Consider the following 23283-nt stretch of genomic DNA (forward strand, 5'->3'; position numbering starts at 1 on the left):
TTATCCTGGTGGAATCGCCCGTGCTTTCCGGGCAAAGGAAGTTTTTTGGGTTTGGTTTTGGAAAAACCGATGGATTAGTCTCGTGTCCGGATATCCGTGGATGAGGCCCCGAGTGTGGGACCCTGCCCCGTGCAAGAAGTGCTACTTCCGCTGCTAGCACCCTTGAATTTGTTGCGCGGTGGGGATAGGGATCTTACATTTGGTATCAGAGCAAATTGGCTAATGAGGATCAACCAAGAAGCCAAGAATGTCAAAAATTTATGAAGTAGCAGTATAGGATCAGAATTGTGTGATGAAATTCATACAAATTGTTATTTGAACTGAAATTCATAAATTAGTAATTGGGTCTTCTGATGGAAGTACCACAATTGCATGGAATCCTTGACTTGCTTGAGGCCTAGACATGATGGTCTTTACCTTATAGTTGTAAGGACCATGACTACCCGTATATACCGAGGGTATAACTGCTGCAGCTCTTACTGGCAGTATATACTAGTAAATCTAAGACTTGAAATTATAAGCATTTATGCTATCCACATGATAAATTAATGTGATTTTTAAATTTTGGTTGAGAACTGATGAGTTGATTTGGATTCTGATTGAAAAATGATGATCCCTGAAATTTGGTTGAAATGTAATAAAGCTGAGCGAAACCGCAATGAGGATGAATGGGACGAGTCTCTGTGATAATGTTCTTAACTAGAATGACATTAATGACTTCAACAAATCACTATGAGATTAGTGGATTGTGCTGTCAGATTGGTACGTTTAAGACTTGATCCGGTGGATCAAGATAATTGGATGACAAATTAAGGACTCGTTTGACTAAAATTCCCGTGGAAGAATGGTCAGAAGGAAATCTTTTTTTCAGTCTAATGGACCATTATTGTGTTAAAAATAAGAATGTTATGATCTGAATGAATTGTTATTTAATGATGAGTTCTGTATAAGGGATATTTATCCCAGCATTCTGTTGGGTTGACCTGAATATACCTAGAATGAGTTGGATCTTAAGGGAAAGAGTTGTCCTCTACTTTGCGAGATGAGGACATCTCGTGTTTTTTAAGTGGGGTAGGATGTAAGATTCTTCCCCCCTAGCTTTTGAGGTATACAGGAGTAAGAACCTCCCTTTCTGATCTTATAATTATTTCTCTCTCTGAAATAAAAGAAAGATTCTATTTTACCCTGTTTTAACCTAGAGAGAGAAAATATCTAGAGAGAGGTAGTCCAAAATTAAGATATATTTTGATATAAAAATCCTCCTAGTGTCTAAAATGAATTCCCCTGAAACTGAAATTCAAAAAGAACCTTCCAATGTGCAATTGGAATTAATTGGAAATGGGTATAAAGGACCTTAGCCTAAGGGTCTAGATTTTCAGAAATTTTTGGATTATGGTCCAATTAAGGTTCCTATGAGCTAATAAGATCAATCCATGTGTGGGGAGGAGATAAATCCAATTTGTAAAAGAAAATACCCAAAAATGAGTAAATGCTCACATAAGATGAAGAGTTGACTATGTACAAGGGTTATTAGTAACTATGAGTATTACTAAAAAAATGAGATATTTTGGATAAAATGATTCCATTTCGACACATGTGTAAGGAAGGGGAGTCCCTTCAAGGAGGTGCCTACTTCACATGCTTGAATGAGTTTTAAACTCAAAAATAATGTGATATTTTTATCTCTCCTCTCTCTTGGATCAAACCGAATAAAAAAGGAACCAAACTAGGTCCAAATCTAGTTCAAATTCAACCAAACTGAATCTGGAAAATTCTAGAAATCAGTTGGTCTTGGTTAGAGCCTCTCTCTCCTATAAATAGAACTTGTGCCCTTTGTAAAAAAATAGGAGAATTATACTATATGCTGAAATAATGATAATTTTTACTATTCTCTAAAATTCTCTCCAAATTGAAGAAATTGGAGCTTCCCTTCTTCTTCAATCTCCATTGGTGGCTCCATCAACATACCAAACCAATTGATTGATTGGGGGCCTCTATCGTGATCAAAGAATCAAGCAATTTGTAAGGTAAAGGGTGAATTTTGATCTTTTTCTATAATTTCTCAATGTTTCTCTCTTCTCAACCCCTCTCAAGCTTGCGAAGCTTAATTGGAATGGCTTTTTAATGCTATTGAAGTTAATTGATGAATGGTAGTAAGGAAATACATAAATTTCTATTTATGCTTAATTTTAATGATTTTTATGGTTTTTATGATTTTTGTCTTCTCTAAAATGAATATGATGTTATGCCTCATTGAAAAAAGGCATTCCCCTCTCTTCTTTAGTAAATCCAACCATTTCTTATCCTAGATGAATGATTAATGGATAAAATTAAGTTTTTCATAATGTTCCTCTTAAATAAGTAGAAAGTGTTTACATTAGAATGATTTAAATACTCTTGGTGAAATTTTAATTAATTTTAGAGAGTTAAAAATTAAAAAATGGTCAGCCATACAAAGGAGGTTATGGCAAAATTTTCTAAAATTGTGTAAAATAAGTTTTACTTTTTTTAAATTCAAAAAGAGTAATTCCCATCGTATATGTATTCTTAAAATGTTATTTTTCATCCTAGGTATAGAAAAATGCATACTAAAAATATTTTTTTAAAAAAAGTGTTACTTTCTTTAGAATTAAATTCTATGCATGGAAGGAAGTATATTGAAATTGTTAATTTGAATATAAAAGTGTTATTTTCATCATAATTGAAATTTATGCATAACTTAGATGCATAAAAGAAATTCTTTTATATTAAAAAAGTGATTTTCATCATAAATGATTTGTATGCATAAACATATGCATAAAAGATTTTTTTAATATTAAAAGTGTGATTTTCATCATAACTAGATTTTATGCATAAATTAGATGCATAAAAGAAATTCTTTTATATTAAAAGAGTGATTTTCATCATAAATGATTTGTATGCATAAACATATGCATAAAAGATTTTTATATATATTAAAAGTGTGATTTTCATCATAATTAGAATTTATGCATAAATTAGATGCATAAAAGAAATTCTTTTATATTAAAAGAGTGACTTTCATCATAAATGATTTGTATGCATAAAATATTTTTTTATATCAAAAGTGTGATTTTCATCATAAATGGATTTTATGCATAAATTAGATGCATAAGAGAAATTCTTTTATTCTAAAAGTGTAATTCCTACTTAATTGAATTTATGCATGGAAAGATACATAAAGAATTTATTTTAATCCAAAAGTGTTATTCTCATCAATTTTAATTTTATGCATAGAAAGATGCATAAAGAAATCTATTTTTAGTTCATTTAAAGAGTTATTTTCATCAATTTTGATTTTATGCATAGGAAGATGCATAAAAGATTGATTTTTAATTCAAAAGTGTCATTCTCATTTAAAATAAATTTATGCATAGGAAGATGCATAAAAGATTGATTTTTAATTCAAAAGTGTCACTCATTTAAAATGAATTTATGCATAGGAAGATGCATAAAAGATTAATTTTTATTTCGAAAGTGTTATTCTCCTTAAAATGAAATTTATGCATAAATAGATGCGTAAAGAAATCTTATATTAAAAATAAGAATTCTCTTGTATTCTATAAATAGATATGAGGATGTAAAATGAATCAGATAGATGAAAATGAACGAAGAATAGATGGAGATGTATGTATGTGAAAGAATGGATGTAGATATATGTATGTGAAAGAATGGATGTAGATGTATGTATGTGAAGGATGTATGTGAAAGGAAAGATATATATGTATGTAATAAGTATGGATGTGGATGTATGTGGAAGAATATATGTGGATGTGAATGTGATGGATACGAACGAGATTAGAGGCGATGAGATGTGATGTAAATTGGATAGATAGGAATGATAAGGGATGTGAATGGGTATGTGGATGTATGAATGTGGATGTGGATGTGGATGTATGAATGTGGATGTGGATGTGGATGTGGATGTGGATGTGGATGTGGATGTGGATGTGGATGTGGATGTATGAATGTGAATGTGGATGTGAAAATGGATGTATGGATGTAGATGTGAATGTGAATGTATGAATGTGAGTGTGGATGTGAAAATGGATGTATGGATGTAGATGTCGATGTGGATGTATGAATGTGGATGTGGATGTGGATGTGGATGTTAAAATGGATGTATGGATGTAGATGTGAATGTGGATGTGAAAATGGATGTATGGATGTAGATGTGAATGTGGATGTATGTGGATGTGGATGTGAAAATGGATGTATGGATGTAGATGTGGATGTGGATGTAGGGATGTGGATGTGAAAATGGGTGTATGGATGTAGATGTGAATGTGGATGTATGAATGTGGATGTGGATGTGGATGTATAGATGTATGGACGTGGATGTGGATGTATGAATGTGGATGTGAAAATGGATGTATGGATGTGGATGTGGATGTACGAATGTGGATGTGGATGTGGATGTGGATGTATGAATGTGGATGTGGATGTGGATATATGAATGTGGATGTGAAATGGATGTATGGATGTAGATGTGAATGTGGATGTGTATATGGAATAATGAATGCGAATATGTATGTGAATGGATATGAAGTGGATATGAGCGAATGGATGAGATGAGATGTCATGTGAATCAGAATGTGAATGAATAATATAAGATGTGAACGAATGAGATGTAATCAGAAATGGATGTGATGAGACGTAATGTAAATTAAGAAACATAGGAATGGATGTTATGTGAAGTGAATAAATCTGATGACATGGGATGGAAAATGATGTATCTGGTCAAGAATGGATACACGTATGATTTAGATTTGGGTTAAGTAATATGGATTGATGTAGAACAATCTGGAAGGACGTGAGTTCATTATAGAAACTATATTTGTGAACTATTTGTAAATGACTGTTTTATGTCAAGAATGCCGGGGAAGCATTTTGACTATCTTGCGAATGTGGTCGTGGAGACCTACCTGATAAAGTTGCAACAGCTGACGGAGAGTCAACGGAGGACATCTCACGTAGCAAGGTCGGCCGAGGTCTTGACCAGCCTCGGTTCGATTTAAATGGTGAGCTTCCAGTACGGTGGATGAGGGACCAAGGAAGCAGCCTATGAGTGAAGCGCTAGGTGACCTGCGAAGGACCCTAGAGGGTGCTGACCATACGGTGATTGGGCTCTGGGTCGTGGAAGATACCCACATGTGCGTCGTGGAAGATATTGAATCAAGGAGTAAGAGTTGTTTTCTGAAATCGGGCATGGATATGGTTGATTGACCTTGCTGGTCCTCAACGGATGAGTCCATGGCTCTTTTATATGGATCTGTTGGTTGATCTTGCTGATCTTCAAGAGAGATTCCATCTTGATTTTTATAAGTAATTATATTGCCGGGTACTATGAGCTAGGAACTATTGAAAAGGCCCCTGAGTGGACAGGTGGTGAGCGTTCTGGTTGCCAATGATGCCATAGATACTCCGATGAAGGAATGATTGGAAATTAAGATTCAACTGGATATTTTGGAGGATTGTGATCAGTGATACAATGGTTTCATTAAAGGATTGTTTTAAAGATAGCTGATGCTGAGAAAAAAGGTAAATTCATATTGGGTGTGTAAGTGGTGTGACTAGTTTTATGTTTGCATGAACATCCGGCTAGGGGGCCTGGGAACTCTTTTCCCTGGTACCCAGGACAAAACCTAACCAAATTCCTAATTGGATCCCATCAATACAGTAGTTGGACGGTTGGACTGATGGATCCGTAAAATTAAGGCTCAATTTTTGTTTAGTTCGATAGATGAAGTAAATTCCGGACAAAAGTTGTTCTATGGAAAAGAATCAACGACTGTGCCTCTCAATGAGGAAAAAAGCGTTGGTCTCTATGATCCAAGTATAGTCTTTTTCCTTGATCTGACTATGGGACTTACAGGTTCGGTCAGATGAGCTCAATTAGTTAAGGCTTTAGACTACGTTAGGGAAAAGTTATCCTGGTGGAATCACCCGTGCTATCCAGGCAAAGGAAGTTTTTTGGGGTTCGGTTTTGGAAAAACCGATGGATTAGTCTCTTGTTCGAATATCCGTGGGTGAGGCCCCGAGTGTGGGACCCTACCCCATGCAAGAAGTGCTACTTTCGCTGCTAGCACCCGTGAATTTGTTACGCGGTGGGGACAGGGATCTTACAGGTAACATGACTTGGCTTCTCAAAACAAATGTTGTTAGGTTCTTTTACCTTTAATAAAACCATTGTATTATAATTTGAGACATTGTCTCAGCATTTTCAACAAGATCTAATACAATGTAATATATCTTGTTGTTACTAACTGATCGGGTATGGTTGGAGTTATGAACATTGTTAATGTTTGACTATAGATAGTTATTATAATTAAAACACACACACTCTCTTTCTCTCTCTCTCTCATACACATAGTCATTTGCTCACTCACTCTCAAACACACATATCCATACACCTAAACACGCACACACACACACACGCGCGCGCGCGCGCGTGCATGTGCACATAAACACAAAGTCCTCATATCATTTTTAGATAAAATGTGCTCATATAATTTAGATCTTACCTTATAAATAAACTTACAAAGAAATGTTTTTAGTAATCCTAGTTAAACTTATCTTTTGCTTATTTATGCGAATATAAATACCATAAAATGTTGTAAAAAAGATTAAATCGTTGCAACTTGATTGCAATAATGCTTTCAAATGTTCATCCATCAACGCAAAAGCATAAGAAGTGTTGAAAAGCTTGGAGATAAGAATAATAAGCAAGAACCTAGATTACGTGGCAATGGTGAGTTCTAAAGGAAACAAAGACAACTTGAGAGTATATATGTGAATGTTTCCACATTTTCTTGTGACTAAGAACTTTATTTTGAAGAAAGTCTATTGAAAAGGAATAGTGCATACAACAATAAATAAGAATCGTAGTTCCATAAATATAATGATAAAGTGAATAAAGGCAACTTATAAGGACATAATTTCATGTATCTTATTGGAACTTATAAGATGCTCAAAACAAAATCTAATGCACATTTTTTGAGAAAACATTTTATTGGCAATTCATCAGATATGTGCCATAATCTTAAATATTAATAATATGATGTCAGTTTAAAGAGTGAACATGTGATTTATACGGAGGCTTTTATCTTGAATAATGGAGCCCTAGAATTCTCCACGCCCCTTTTAAAATGCCCTTATCTAATAATGCATCACCCTGCTAAGGTAGACTACAAAAGAAACCCGTAATAAATGATGCTTGAAAAGAAGAAAAGAAAGATAGAGGATTCCCACTATGGATGGTTGTTCGTAAAGAAGAAAGTATAAAATTGAGGATCCCCAATATGTATAGTCATGATTATGGCTATTTTATGTGCACACATAAGCCACTTAGTCGCATTACATTTTTTAAAAAAAATGAGATCAATAAAAGTCTCCAAAATATATGCACATGTAAGCCACTTAGTTACATAACAATGAGATCAATCAAAATCTCAAAAATATGTGCACATTTATGATTAAGAAGGGGAATTTTAGAAAGTCATTTATAGAATGTGATATTGCACGCTTAAGAAGGGGATTTTTATGATTAAGAAGGGGCATTTTAGAAAGTCATTTACGAAATGTAATATTGCCTTCTTTTTTAAATAAGAAATCATACATCATTCAAAAATGTAAATGCATTATGATCTGTTTATTATGAGAATTGTCTTCACTTTGATTGGTCCATCCTGATATCCAAGCAAAAATTGGCCATGAGTTATAATTATCAAAGACCTCATAAATCTCTTTGGTAAAGTGATCGAATGGAGTATTTTTGTATAGCTACAACAAGTTGTGCCCACATCTAAGTTGTAAAGAAATAACTAGCAAAATGTATGTATAGAACACCACTTGGGCCTTTTTTATAGTTTGTGTGTATGTGTGTTCGTGTGTGTGTGTGTGTGTGTGTGTGTGTGTGTGTGTGTGTGTGTGTGTGGATGGAGAACAAGCATGAGAGAGAGAGAGAGAGAGAGAAAGAGAGACCTGCTTCATTTTATGTGTACTCTGTGTGTGTATAACACCATTTCGGTTCTCTCTAAATCATTATCAATTATTTTAGGTCAACACTAGGAAGGTGTCTACAATGGGACCTAGTAGGGGTAAGGATGGGATCATCATCCCCTTGATCATCCAAGAAGGCGATACCATCCTGCTCCTCGAGTATGGTGGAAATCAAATGAAGCTTTGCAAATAAGAGTATGATTTCCCTTAATTTATTTCACTCACTTGCCTACCTTTTAAAAGGCTATCTAATGAGGATTTTGTAGATATAAAAAGTACATGGTACTCTTTAGCATGTGCACATTTTCTAGGAGTTCTTTTAGCATGGTTGGCTTAGCTTCACAAAGGTAGGTGACTTAGGGTATTTGGTGAACTTTTGGAGAAGATGAGGGAGAAAATAGGACATTCCTTAGGTTATTTGGTGGACATTTGGAGAAGGTGAAGGTGGAAATAGGACATTCCACTTCATGTGTCTATGTCTGCATTCCATTCTACCACAAGGAGCTCGGAGCCCCATCACCAAGTGTAGGGCCACTACTTGTAACAAATAAGGAAGAAAAATATGTACTACTCATGTTGATTTCTTCAAGTGGGCCCATTTCTCATTGGCTGTAGATAGCCAAAATACCAATCTCCCTTACGGTAGAAGTATGCAGTTTTGGATAGCAAACAATGCCATATCTCCCCATCCCATTTTAAGAGCTTGTGAGAAGTTTACGGTTTTGAATAACCCATAGTGTTTATAGGTGCCCCAAGGCATATAGATGGGTCTAAGATAGCCCTTCCATGGCAATTTTGGGGGGTTTAAGTGTTGTTCATAGCATTCTGCAACAACCAGTGAAAATGTAGCATCTATTGAAATTCGATCCTCATGGTTAGTTGGTTTGAGGTTTGTAGAAGCTCAGGCATAGAAGGAGGCAAACATTCAATCTACTCTAGTGACTCATAGGTACTTTTAATTTTTGCTTATATGTGTAGTGCTTGTGTGTGTGTGTGTGTGTGTGTGTGTAGAAATTCAATCTACCCTATGTTTGTGTGCACATGTGTGTGTGTGCTAGTGAAGCTTAGGCATAAAAGGAGGCAGACGTTCAATCTACCCTAGACTAAGTGATTTAGAGGTACTTTTTATATGTGTAGTGTGTGTGTGTGTGTGTGTGAAGTCTTCCCTATGTGTGTGTAGACATTTAGTCTGAGTCAAAGGTACATAAGTTTATAGTGTAGTGTTTATGTGTGTCCTAATGCTAGACATGGCTAGTTTTCCAAGATAAATCCTTGATTAAGCACTAAATAAACAATAGGATCAAGGAAGTGGCCTTGGCACGCACCAAAGGCATCTAGATGGACCAAGAACCACAGTCGATTAGGCATAAGAGGGATAGTAATTCTTGGTTGAATATTAGTATTTGTTTGTCCATAGAAGTGGTTGACCAGTCGACCAATTGTTGGAGTTGCTTACAAAGGCCTATAAAAGGCAAGCATTTGCTCATTTGTTATCGTCTTTATGTTTCCTCTTTAGGAAGGCCAAAGGCCATAGTCTTGTATAGTCATGTTTGATAATTTATGTACTATACAAAAAACTAAAAATATAGCTCTCTCTCTCTCTCTCTCTCTCTCTCTCTCTCTCTCTCTCTCTCTCTCTCTCAGTCTTGTATAGTCATGTTTGATAATTTATGTACTATATAATATACTAAAAATATAGCTCTCTCTCTCTCTCTCTCTCTCTCTCTCTCTCTCTCTCTCTCTCTCAGTCTTGTATAGTCATGTTTGATAATTTATGTACTATATAAAATACTAAAAATATAGCTCTCTCTCTCTCTCTCTCTCTCTCTCTCTCTCTCTCTCTCTCTCTCTCTCTCTCTCTCTCTCTCTCTCTCTCTCTCTCTCTCTCTATCTTTGTTGGTGATTTGTATCAATGTTCCTATTCAAATACTTAGGGCTGAAAGAAGACATACTAAGATTTCACACATGTGCCATTGGTATCAGAGCATCATGCTTAGCAAGGCTAAGAGCTCAAAGTATCCTGAGAAGGTGTACATGTTCCATTGGTATTAGAGCATCAAGCTCAGCAAGAAAATGCCCAAGAAGGTCCGCAAGTCTAAGAGTAACAAAGCCACAACAAAAATGCCATGGGGCTAGTTGGTGTTGGTAAAATCCAACAAAAAGGGAGCCTTGATGGTCGGATGCTATTTGGGGCATACCAAGGAAGTATTTAAGGAAAACAATTCCAAGGGGATGCTGTGATCAAACTTGCGATGCAGACCATTGAAGTGTTCAGGGATGGGGCATCAAGGTAAGGGGGCAAAGTGGAATAGATGCACAGATCTCAACACCAAATCTAGAGTGGAGTTAGAGACATGGCAAGGTCTTCAGTGAAAATGTTGCCAGGAAGGAAGGATAAAATTTTTGGGAGTCCATGAGGGAGACAAAGGGATGATGACAACCATCCAAGGTGAAAGGTTGGAATCCCGTCATCAAGTTTAACAAGAGGGGATGCCATGTTTACACATGGACAATTTTCCTAGGTAGAAGACAAATAATAGGATCAAAATAGTAGCAGCCTTAGCAGGCATCAAAAGGCATAAAGATGAATCGAAAACCAAAGATAAGAGGGATAGTACTTTATGTCAGCTGAATATTAATATTTGTTTGTCCATAGAGATACTCGACCAACAGTTGGCCGGTTTGGAGTTGTTTCCAAAAGCCTATAAGCGGTATTTTTTTGCTCATTTGGGAGAAAAAAAATACCTTTTTTGGGCTTTTGGAAGCAGCTCCAAACTGGCCAACTATTGGTCGACTAGCTCTATGGACATACAAATACTAATATTAAGCTTTTATAAGCTTCTGGAAGCAACTCCAAACCGGTTTGGTATGTCTCTAAGCTTAGAAAATTATAAAGTAATAATTTTATTTTTGATCATTTTTAATAATTGAACAGATTAACGACAAGTTGAAGAAACAAATGAGCCAAAGATAAGAAAAAGAGAAAAAAATGAAGGTGATAATTATGGTTTCATAGGTTATATTAATATTTATTAGATACTTATTAATTTAATTTCTTCTTTGAAAATAGAAGATTAAATCGGTGTATGGATCAAATGACAAGTCAAGCGACAATGAGATTCTTATAGTGACTAAAGATAAGAATATAAGTATGAGTGAACTCTTTAATTATTACTTAGTGTATATTTTCTATAATACTACATGTTACTTATACTTAAATTATTTTTATCTTTTCCAAAAGTGAGAGCTTTATAAGTGAGGAAATGGGGACAATTCTTCTCAAATATTTTGATTTAGCAAAACCATTGATAATGAAGGCCATATGTTGTAAAATCAGAAACAAAGATAGTTATTTTAAAGTGAAGTCAAAAGATGTGAAGAATCAAAGTCTTGAAGACATGAGGGATAGCCTATTCTCTTGGTTACTTGACACCATAAAGGTCAAGCTAAGTGGGCAATCCTCACATGAGGGATAGCGTATTCTCTTGGTTGACAGCAAAAAGGTCAAGCTAAATAGGCGATTCTCACACAGGATTTGAGTGTAAACACCATATTAGATAATTTGGGAAAACTCCCATTCCCATTTGCAAAAAAGGATCATGGTGAACTTGTCTAAAAGTTTGTCAAAGCCCCCTAAAGCGACATATCACTAGAAAGATCTTGAATAGTAGAATCTAAATATATGATCTCTAACAAATCTGGAGTTGGTATGTTTATGATATGTATAAAACTATATGGAGAAATTGATTCCCAAAATATGAGATTTTCTAGAAAAACTTTTTATTATTATTACAAGAATGTGAACTTTACATTATTGAAATTTTTCTAGAAACATGTGAGCATGGGAAGGTGCTCTAGTGGGAGAAGGGTTAGACCTAACCTTGGGTTGGGATTAGGGTCAGGCAACCAAGGGTCACACATCGAAATGGAGAGTCAAGAGTCACTTGAGAGCTCTCCTATATAATAGGAGCATGGGGCACTCTCTAGAGATGTTCTCTTGTGTAGAGCATAGTATCTACTCTCTTGCCATTTTATGCTAGAGCTATGTGTTGTTAGATTGAAGGCATACTTCTTGGTGTTATGGGACACCAAGGTTAGGTATGTGGTTCTTCATTCTTTGATGTGTGCACCCTTGGGCTCGAGTGGATGAGTATATGCCTTGGATTATGTGTAGATTTATTTCAATCTGGAATTTTTTTTTATATAGTAGTTTTTTCTACGTGATTATTGTTTTCTATATAGCAAAATTTTCTAATCACTATATAGAAATTTTCCCTACATAACAATTTTTCCATGTGGGGATTATTTTTCTATTTAGCAAAATTTTTTCAATGAGGATATTTTTTCTATGTAATTAAATATTTTCTATAATCGTTAATATAAAAATTTATATGTAGAAAAATTCAAATATAGAAAATATTTTAGAATCATTTAACTTGAGAAAAAAAATTATATATAAAATTATTTTTCTATATATAATTACTACCTAGCATAGTGCTTACAAAATAAAAATATTTGGATTTTATTATTTATTTACATTATAATTTGATAATTATTTACATTTTAATTTTGACATATTTAATATGGATTGTGTTTGATATTTAAGAAGTTATGGTGATATATCTAGAAATATACTCTTTTCCTTTTGTAGATCCCTAATCTCAAGTTGATTTATTCTTGATGAGTACATGTTCTATGGGTCTTCAATTATTTATTGCTCAAAAGAAATGTAGAATGTCTAATGTCTTATTTGAAAAAAACTAATAGTGAATAAATTTGTTATGTAGGAAAAATTTCTTACATAATAGGAACAAATTTGTCTAGTTTTCCTAGTGCCAACTTTCTCTAGATAGGGACCCCATAATGAGTGGAAAAAATCTCATTAATGAGACATTACAAATTTTCAAGTTTTATTTCTCTAAAGTTTTTGTTAGCGATGGTGGCCTAGTTGCTATGGTTGCATGGCAATCTATTTGGTAATCGAAGCCAATAGGCAATCTATTTGTTATCCATGCTTTACGCTCTTCTTACCTAGTTCTTATAGAAAAGAGCCTATTTACCTCCATGCTTATGGAGGTAAATAGGCTGTACTACTAAGGCCATGATAGAGGCCTGCTTACTTTTGGAATATGAGATCTCATGGGATCATTCTAGTTTTTTTATGTGAAGATGAAAGATGGGATTTTCTTTGTAAAATTTTAAATGAGATAAAAAAGGAGTAGATTATTGTGGTTGTGAGGGTGATATAGGACAGAGTTGGGTAGTAGGGCGTTTGGGGGGATATATGATGTATGTTTGAATTTGAATAGTTAATACAAATACTTAATTGATCCAAAAAAAGAAGATGAAAAGAACCAATTTACGATGTCCATGCTTTATACTCTCTTTACCAACCACTAGCTAGGTTGCCACTCCTCTCTGTTTCACTGCTTCTGACTGGCTGGAGTGCATGTCATTGTTGTGTATACTAGGCTTGTAGGAGCTCCGAGCTCACAAAGGAGAGACATTAAGACAAAGCACATGCACAAGAGAATGTACAGAGCGAGGTCTTTTTTTGTATGCATTTATTAATTAAAACACTTTAAAAACATTTTGGTGTCCCATTAAATGATGGGTCCCAAAAAAAAATTGGTTTGCTATTAAGTAATGGGGGGAATGATGCTTGCCATTAATTAATATAAAATGTGTGGCCCCTCCTAAAATCCATGTCCACCTTTATTAATTAATGAGACAAAGATGCCCTTTTAATACGGCTTGCATTTGGAAAAGCTAAGGTTCTTAAACTCTAATTTCTCAAATACTAAAAAAGCAATTCAGAGATATCCAATGCCACATGTTTGCCTCTCTCAACTCCCTCTACATGGGGGAGCAAAATCGGCTCATTGTCTCTCTCTCTCTCTCTCTCTCTCTCTCTCTCTCTCTCTCTCTCTCTCTCTCTCTCACACACACACACACACACACACACACACACACAAAAATTGTTGATCTCCTAGGGGTCAGACCCAAAAAACACTCTCTCTCTTTGAGGCTCACACACATCATTAATCTCCAAGGGGCGCAGACCCAAAATATTGTTGATCTCCAAGGGGATCACACCCAAAAAACACACTCTCTCTCCCCCCCTCTCTCTCTCTCTCTCTCTCTATATATATATATATATCTTTCTCTCTCTTTGAGTCTCTCACACACAGCTGATTTCCAAGGGGCTCAAACCCAAAAAAACACACACACTCTTTCTCTATATATATGCTCTTTCTTAAGCACAACTTACTCCCTTTGCATGTGACCAAACAAGAGGGGGGCAAAAAGAAAGGAAGATTTTTGAATTTATGAAATTTGAAATGAAAAAATAAATTTTGACGCTCAGGTCATTAATAAGATAAAATATTAGGATATTCAATCTATCACATTAATTAATTAGCCGGGCTTGGTTGATTAATTAATAGCTTAGTGTCTATCTGTCTCAATCTCTCCGAGCCTATTAGCAGGAAACACTCAGCGCAGCATCGTCAAAGGATAGGCACCCCACACAAAAAAAAGAAATGTAAATGGTTCTGCCCGAATGTATACATGCAAAATGTAGGAGGGCAAATCAGCCGTCCTTAACCTTAAATAAATGCACGTGAGAATTCGTTGGTCGGCTGCTGTTTTGCCCTCCTTCAGGTGTTTGTTGCTGTGCGTGGACCCGCCGGCTTCTTCCTCTTCTTCTTCGACAGCTCATATTTAACGTTACACGATCACGTTCAACGACGATCGCCTCTACATCGACTGAATTGTTACGCGCTGTAGCTGCCTGCCTTTTATCCTCCGCCATCGCCTTCGTTAGAGACGGACACAGTAGGCATCTCATGATGTGGGTCGCAGCTAGCATACTGCTTTTTATAGTATTCTGTCAGCCCACACCGACTAAGTCAAGACCGACGTCGCTCTCTCTCTCGTAAGTTAATCTCATTTTTTAGGGGCCTACAAAGCTTTCCCCCATAAATTCTTCTCATTAAGAATACATCGGAGGCCTTCGACGTGTGACGTGTGACGCATGCAGTGTGACGTGTGAGAGTCCAGTGTGACGTGTGACGTGTGAGAGTCCAGTGTGACGTGTGACGCATGCAGTAGAGTAGTGGGTTAGTGGCACTCTTAATCCACACGAGTGATTGCATCACGTCAACGGATGGTCGACTACTTAGGCCTTGCATGGCGGAGCCATGTAGTGGATGGCATCAAGGTGAAGAATAGGGAGCAAATGGATGGGGGGACTGGGATCCGGAGGCTGAGGAGGAGATGAAGCATCGAGGGGATGACATTGAGGCGGAGTGTTCCAAGAGAAAGTGTGTGCCGATGAATGAGAGACTCTGTAAACAAGTGAAAAATAAGGTATGTTTGAAGCTTAACCAGGATTTCGTCAGAAGCCAGATAGGTTTGTTTTCGATGTGCAGCGTATTCATCTTTTGTCTGGGTAAGCCTCCTTCGAAGGGTGAATTAGGAAGATAGCTCCAGGAGAGTTTTCTGCATGATTGTGCTGTTTCTAAGATCTTTTACTTGGAAAAAGGCTTCTTCAATGTTCTTTTTACTAAGGGCCAATCAGTCTCTGAATTATTTGCTAAAGGGCTTCTATTCTTTGGGCAACGTCTGGTGCATGACTCTTATTTTGATATAAAAAGTCTGTATGCATCTATCTATGCATAAAATCCATTTTCTATGAAAATAACACTTTTATATAAAAGAAAATCCTTTTATGCATCTATTTATACATAAAAAATCAATTTTGATGAAAGTAACACTTTTATAATAAAAAATTTTCTTTTATGCATAAAAGTGAATATTGGTGAAAGTAACACTTTTATAATAATAAAAAAATTTATGCATCATTTTATGCATAAAAATCAATATTGATGAAAGTAACACTTTTATAATTAAAAAAATTTCTTTCATGCATCATTTTATACATAAAAAATCAATATTGATGAAAGTAACACTTTTGTTAAAAAAATTTCTTTTATGCATCATTTTATGCATAAAAATCAATATTCGCGAAAGTAACACTTTTATAATAAAAAAATTCTTTTATGCATCATTTTATGCATAAAAATTAATATTGATGAAAGTAACACTTTTATAATTAAAAAAAATCTTTTATGCATAAAAATCAATATTGATGAAAGTAACACTTTTATAATAAAAATTTTCTTTTATGCATAAAAATCAATTTTGATGAAAGTAACACTTTGATAATAAAAAAAATTCTTTTATGCATCATTTTATGCATAAAAATCAATATTGGTGAAAATAACACTTTCATGATAAAAAAATTTCTTTTATGCATAAAAATAAATTTTGATAAAAGTAATACTTTTATAAATAAAAAGAATTCTTTTATGCATCTATTTATGCATAAAAATCAATTTTGATGAAAGTAACACTTTTATAATAAAAAATTTTCTTTTATGCATCTATTTATGCATAAAAATCGATTTTGATGATAGTAACACTTTTATAATAAAAATATTTTCAAATATGCATCTTTCTATGCATAGAATTTAAATCTAATGAAAATCACACTTTTATAATAAAAAATATCCAATATGCATCTTTCTATGCATAAAATTTAAATCTAATGAAAATCACTCTTTTATAATAAAAAGAAATTATCCAATATGCATGTTTCTATGTATAGAATTTAATTTTAATGGAAATAACACTTTTATAATAAAAATATTTCTACTATGCATTTTTCTATGCATAGAAATGAAAATAACACTTTTAGAATACACAAACGATGGAGATTACTCTTTTTGAATAATAAAAGATAATACTTATTTCACAAAATTTAGGAAAATTTTACCATAACCTCCTTTGTATGGCTGAGCATTTTTTAATTTTTTCTATCCTCAAGTTTCTTAAAAATTATCCCAAATGGTTTAAAGCATTCTAAACTAATCAAATTCTACTTTTAAAAGAGAAACAATATGAAAAGTTTAATTCTAACAATTTGATTATATAACTAGGATAAAGAAGGGCTGAATGAAGAGAAGGGGAAAGCCTTTCCAACAAGGCATCACATCATTTTTCATTTTAAAGAAAATAAAAATTAGAAAACCATTAAAAGGAATAAAGAAAAAGTAGGATTTCTAGCTTACATGAATTTCTGTGAGCTTTCCTATGGCGTGATGGTTTGAGGGATCTACTCTTGTTTGCAACAAGAGTGGCCACCAATTCTTTTGAAGAGGAAATGGTCAAAAACTAATGAATTATCAATAAATTCACTGTTTTTGGCTCTGGGGAGGAGTAGAGTAATAGTGCATAAAACACTATTAAGCTTTTACAAAGGGGGAGGCTTCTATTTATAGGAAAAAGTGAGCTTCTAACCAAGCAAACTGATTCTAGAATTTTCCAGATCAGTTTGGTCAATTTTTGACCATTTTTTGGTCAGTTTAGCTTACTTTTTGCTTGAATTAGGAGAGAGGAGAGATGAAATATCTCAATATTTGAGAATTTAAAACTCCACCACACATGTAAAATAGGCGCCTCCTTCATGAGGGGGAATCCCCACTCTGAGGTGTCAAAAATTTATTTTTTAGTATTTTCTTTGGTCCTTAGTCCACTCTTCATCTTATGTGAGTATTTACTCATTTTTTGGGGGATTTTCTTTATTTCTTCAATTTATCTCCTCCATACATTTGGATGAATCTGATTGGCCCCTCAGAACCTTAATTTAAAATTTTCAAAAAATCTGGACCCTTAGGATAAGGCCTTTTATGAGCAGATTATAATTTATTTCTAATGCAGCACCTTCTAAAAATCTTTTTGAACTTCTGTTTCGGGGGAATTTATTTCAATAAGAAGAGATATTTTTCCATCCAAAAATATCTAAAATCTGAATAACCTCTCTCTAGAACATTTTAGAAACAAGAGCTTTTATTAATCTGAAGAGGGGATTGATTACAAGGGAAGATACTGGACATCTTAAGGGGCTGGGGAGGAATCTTACACATGTCCCAATGATTGCATGCTATTTAGAGGGGTTAATAAAGATACAACACAATGTCTACAATGTGGGGAGAGCCGCTATAGGGATGATTTGCAAGGAGATAAAGTTCCCCGAAAGGTTTTAAGACACTTCCCTATCATTCCTCGCATCAAACACATGTTTAAATGTAAGGGGATTGCAGAACTCATGATGTGGCATTCTACTTATCGCCGCTCAACCGATGGCATCATAAGGATCGTAGAGCTAATTCACCATATGGCAACATGTGGAGCGTCAATGGTGGCTAGAGTTTAAAGATGAGCCTCGTCACTTACGTCTTGGCTTGGGCATGGATGGTGTTAACCCATTTGGCTTCAAATCCACATCATGGTCTACTTGGCCTATTGTATTGATGAATTACAACCTCCCTCCATGGGTGGAAATCAAGAAAGGTCATATCGTGCTTGCTCTCCTTGTACCAGGCAAGTAAAAGGTGAAAAACATGGATGTGTACCTCGAGCCTTTGATTGAGGAGCTTATGGCGAGGTATCAAAGTACATGATGCTTCAAGGCGAATAAATAGGCATGAGGCGGAGGTGAAAGGAGTTTTGCTTTGGACGATGCATGACTATCCCAGGTTCTTAGAGTGCTCACGTACCTACTTGAACCTTGTGTATGCATAAGAATTTAGCCTTTAAACTTTAAGTTTATATCTCTATCTCAATCATCTCAATTTTTAACTAGGTTTGGGAACCTCCGGACATCATGCATGTCTGATTTGCGAACCATCACTTGTTTTGTAAAGACCCTCTACACTTAAGAAGGTGGTGTAAGAGAAACATCATCAATTTCTCCCTCCTTCACATCCCAAGTATATGCCACATGATGTCTCACCAATTGTGATGAGAGGTAGAGATTCGTTTGAGGGGCATGGAGAAGCACTCCCAATCCACCACCAAATGGGATGTCTAGACACTCAATCTTCTTTCAACTTCCATATTGGTGTGACATGAAGATCAATCATCTCTTAGATCCCATGCATATCTTCAAGAATGTGGCAACAAATATTTGGGACCATTTAATTGGTAAAAGAGATACAAAGGGTACAAGGAATGACTTACAAAACATTGGGATACCTTCAAAGTGCATGGTCAACTAAAAGTGAGAGTGGCAAAATAGTCCTACCGACGAAGGCACTATGGGTATTAACTAAGAGGGAGTACAATAAGGTGAAGAGTGTGATTGCCTCTTTTCGTACACCAATGGGAGTAATGCATTCATTGAAAGGTGTCTCACAAAGACCAAAAAGAAAGGAGAGGAACAATTATATGGCCTCAAGACACATGAACACCATATTAGTGAATTTGGGAATTTCCTAATTCCCATTTTTGAATACTTAAAAAAGGGGATGGAGAGGAACAATTATATGGCCTCAAGACACATCATTGATTGGAACAAGATATTACAGGTATATAAATATTCACTTTTTCATTTTCTCTTTGTGGTACATAATTTATAAGCTTATATATACTAACTTCCATTTTTTTCTATGCATAGTTTATTCTTCCAATTGCTATAGTTGGTTGTGGAGACAAGAAAGTGAGAGACTATTTACAAAATGGGAAGCTTGGTGAGGTATAAATCTTCTCTTTAATTCACTAAGTTATATTGCTTATTTAGAATTCTCATGCGCTCACAAGTTATGTATTAGTAAATAGTACACATAATTACTATGTATGTAGGTACATGTCCTTAAAGGAGATAGATCCTACATCCATTCAAATGGCTTGTCTCAATAATATTGAGACAGTGTGTATGATCAAGGACAACTTTCCTAGAACAATTCTCACTAGAGCCAATTGCATCTTGTGGTGCATTTGGTTGATGAAGTGGTATTGTGTGGTGTTGTTCATGTTCGATGGATGTTTTTTCTTGAAAATTTCATGAAAACCTTAAAGGACTTTGTGAGACAAAGAGTAAGGCCAGAAGCAAGCATAGCAGAGGGATGGTTGATGCAAGAGTCTCTTGTGTATATCTCAAAACATCTATCTAGCATAGATCCTTCCATGCCATGATTGTGGAGCAATGAGCAGGATGACTGACTAATCCAGTAATGAGCCTCAGGGAAAAGGAAGGCAACGAAGACTGGATGAAGCATTACGCCACACAAGGTGAATACATTCTACATTCTAAATAGTCCCATCATGGAGAAGTGGATTGGGAGATATAAGGATGAAATCAATAGGCAAAAGGATGAGAGAAGAGCTTTCAGAAGAGCAAATAGATGCTTGCCATTCCCGCCTAGCTTGGAATCTCTACCAAATGTGATCAATATAGAATGGCTTCGTATGGAAATATCGATGGCATCACAAAATGGAGAGATGATCACAAGAGAAGAGCATGATTATGCAAGATGATGTGACCCTCAAGTAAGTACATTCTTCATCTCTATCTCACGTATATACCTTGTTTAATGCTTTTGTTTAAAGTGGTGGTATGTTATACAAGTTTCCCCTCATTCGAAACATATCTTTCAAGATCAAGATGTGGAGGCCGAATCTCTGGATGAGATGCAAGTACTACCTCAAATCTCTGGATGAGATGCAAGTACTACCTCAAATCGGCTCATTGGAAGAAGATGATGAACAAAACATTTTGGATAGGGCCGATGAAGTGCATGAGGAACATCAATCGGAAGAAGATGATGAGTCACCTATCAATCATGACAATGCTTCATATCGGATCATGATAGTGATATTGATATTGATATGGAACCCTATCTTTTCATTGAGATTCCATTAGATATAGACATTGATGGAGCAACACGTATGGATTTACTACAAGATGGGATAGATTCATGATCTTGAAATTGTTTCGCTTCTCAAAAGTTTTCAACTATCTTTTTTTTTGCTCAAAACATGGCTCCAAGAGTTTTAATAGATGTTTTTTTAAAACTATATATCTTTTTCTATGTGTATGTGACATGTATTTTCAGAATTCAGTATCCAATAACTCTCTGGAATTTCATGCAGCGAAAATAGCAACGTAATTTCGCTATCACAACGAAATCATAGTATAACAGCAAAATTTCACTGCTGCTAAAGACGCTGTTCCAGCAGTGTACCCCCTCATGTGACATATCATTGGAAAGAGCTTAAAGAGTCGGTTCTAAATGCTTATTCTTCGACAACTTTCGAGTTTGTATGCTTAAGATACACCAAAAAGTAGATTGAAAAGAAAATTTCCAAAGTCTCGAGATTTTCCTGAATTCTCAAATATGGTCTTCAGCAGAAATGTATCATGTTGCAGTTGGGTTTAGAGAGAAAGCATATGACAGGGTTCATTGGTCATTTGTAGCTAGAGTGATGGAAAAACTGGGTTTTGGGACCAAAATGGCAACATGCATTTACACTTTATCCTGAGGAGGATACTCTAAAGTGTTACTTAATGGAAGAGTGGTAGGGGGGTTCAAGATTAACAAATTAGTTAGACAAGGCTGTCCATTAGCACCCTTGCTGTTTGCTATTGCCTCCCACCCTTTAATAATTTCTCTAGAATCAGCATGCATTAAAGGGAATATTACTGGGTTAAAGCTCAAGTTTAGTGAACAATTAGTTATACAATGTTTTGTTGATGATTCTTTATTCTCTAAGGGCTCAGAACAATAATGTGAGATTGGCCTTAGAGATAGTTTATCTCTCAGAACATCACTTGGGCGTGCCAACGATGAGGGAATTGGTGGAGCTCTCTGATGTTATGCCTAAGCATAATGCATTAAGATTAATGGATAAGCTTTATGCATTAATCTTGATGTATAAGATTAATGCATAAAGCTTTATGCATTAAGATGAATGTATTAAGCTTAATGCATAAATCTTAATGTATAAATCTTAATGCATAAAGCTTTATGCATTAATCTTAATGCATTAAGCTTAATGCATAAGATTAATGCATTTAAGCTTAATGCATAAGATCAATGCATTAAGCTTAATGCTTAGAGATTAATGCGAATTAAGATTTATGCATTAAGCTTTATGCATTAAGTTTAATATATGCATAGACCTCAATTCATAGATTAAGCTCAATGCATAGATTAATCTCTATGCATAAAGCTTAATCTATGCATTCTATGCATTGAGCTTAATCTATGCATTCTATGCATTGAGCTTAATCTATGCATTAAGATTAAGCTAAGCTAATCTTAAACCTCGGAACCCAATGGTGCAATAATAGGTAGATGAAAAGCATAAATGATTAGAGGACTTACCTCTTTTTGGTGAAATTTAAGGAGAGGATTAGAGGACCTACTAAAAAAAGATTAAAAGTAATTAGTAATATAAAACCCTAAAATCTTAATGCATAGATACAAAACCCTAAAACCTTAATGCATAAATACAAAACCCTAAAAAAATACAAGCAAAAAGATACATTCCCACTTCATCTGGGGGATGTCTAATGGATGTAACTTTTCCCATGCATTTTTACTCTCTCGGCCTTGACTTTCTGACAGGTCAGACATTGACGTACATGATTAAGCACATCCTTTTTTAGACCAGGCCAAAAGAAGCTTTTCTTCACAGACATGTAGGTTTTGATGAAACCTGGATGTCGTGCAACAATAAGGCTATCATGGGCTTCATTTAGAATTTGAAAATGAGGAGGCAGAAGAAGCTTGTAGGCTAAGTTACCTACTTTCTTTGTAATCAGATATGGCCCACAATATCTGGGGGATAACTTCTTGTACTTCCCAACAGATAGAGAACTTCTTTTTGGGTGTACTCGAATGAAGACCATATCTGCTTCTTCGATTTTTCTATCTGTCCTCTTCTTATCTGCATACTATTTCTGTCTATCCTGGGCAGCTTTTATATCTTTGTGAATTAACTGCATCTATTGCTCCATGTCGTCAAGCATCTGTCTGGACATCTCGACCCTAATCAATGGGTCAGACCAAGTTAATGGAGTTAAGCAATCTTGTCCATACAGAGCCTTGAAAGGGCTTATCCCAATACTTCGATGATAAGAAGCATTGTAGGCGAAAGCGAACTCGACTAGGTGCAGATAGCTTAGCCACTTCTTAGTTTCCCTGCCACCACAGCATGAGCGAAGTATATCTTCGATTACTTGGTTTACCCTTTCTGTTTGACCATTGGTCTTAGGGTGGGAAGGTGTGTTGAGATCCAAGAAAGTGTTGAAATTTGAGCATTGTGATGAGCTATGGTGGATCAAACACTAGAATCAACATCATTAACAAAGTGATTAGTAAATAGTTAAGACGTAATTAGTAGGTAATTAACAAA

The sequence above is a fragment of the Cibotium barometz genome, chromosome 7, assembly GCF_041138505.1.
Source record: "Cibotium barometz isolate CiBa-2024 chromosome 7, ASM4113850v1, whole genome shotgun sequence".
NCBI classification, from domain to species: domain Eukaryota; kingdom Viridiplantae; phylum Streptophyta; class Polypodiopsida; order Cyatheales; family Cibotiaceae; genus Cibotium; species Cibotium barometz.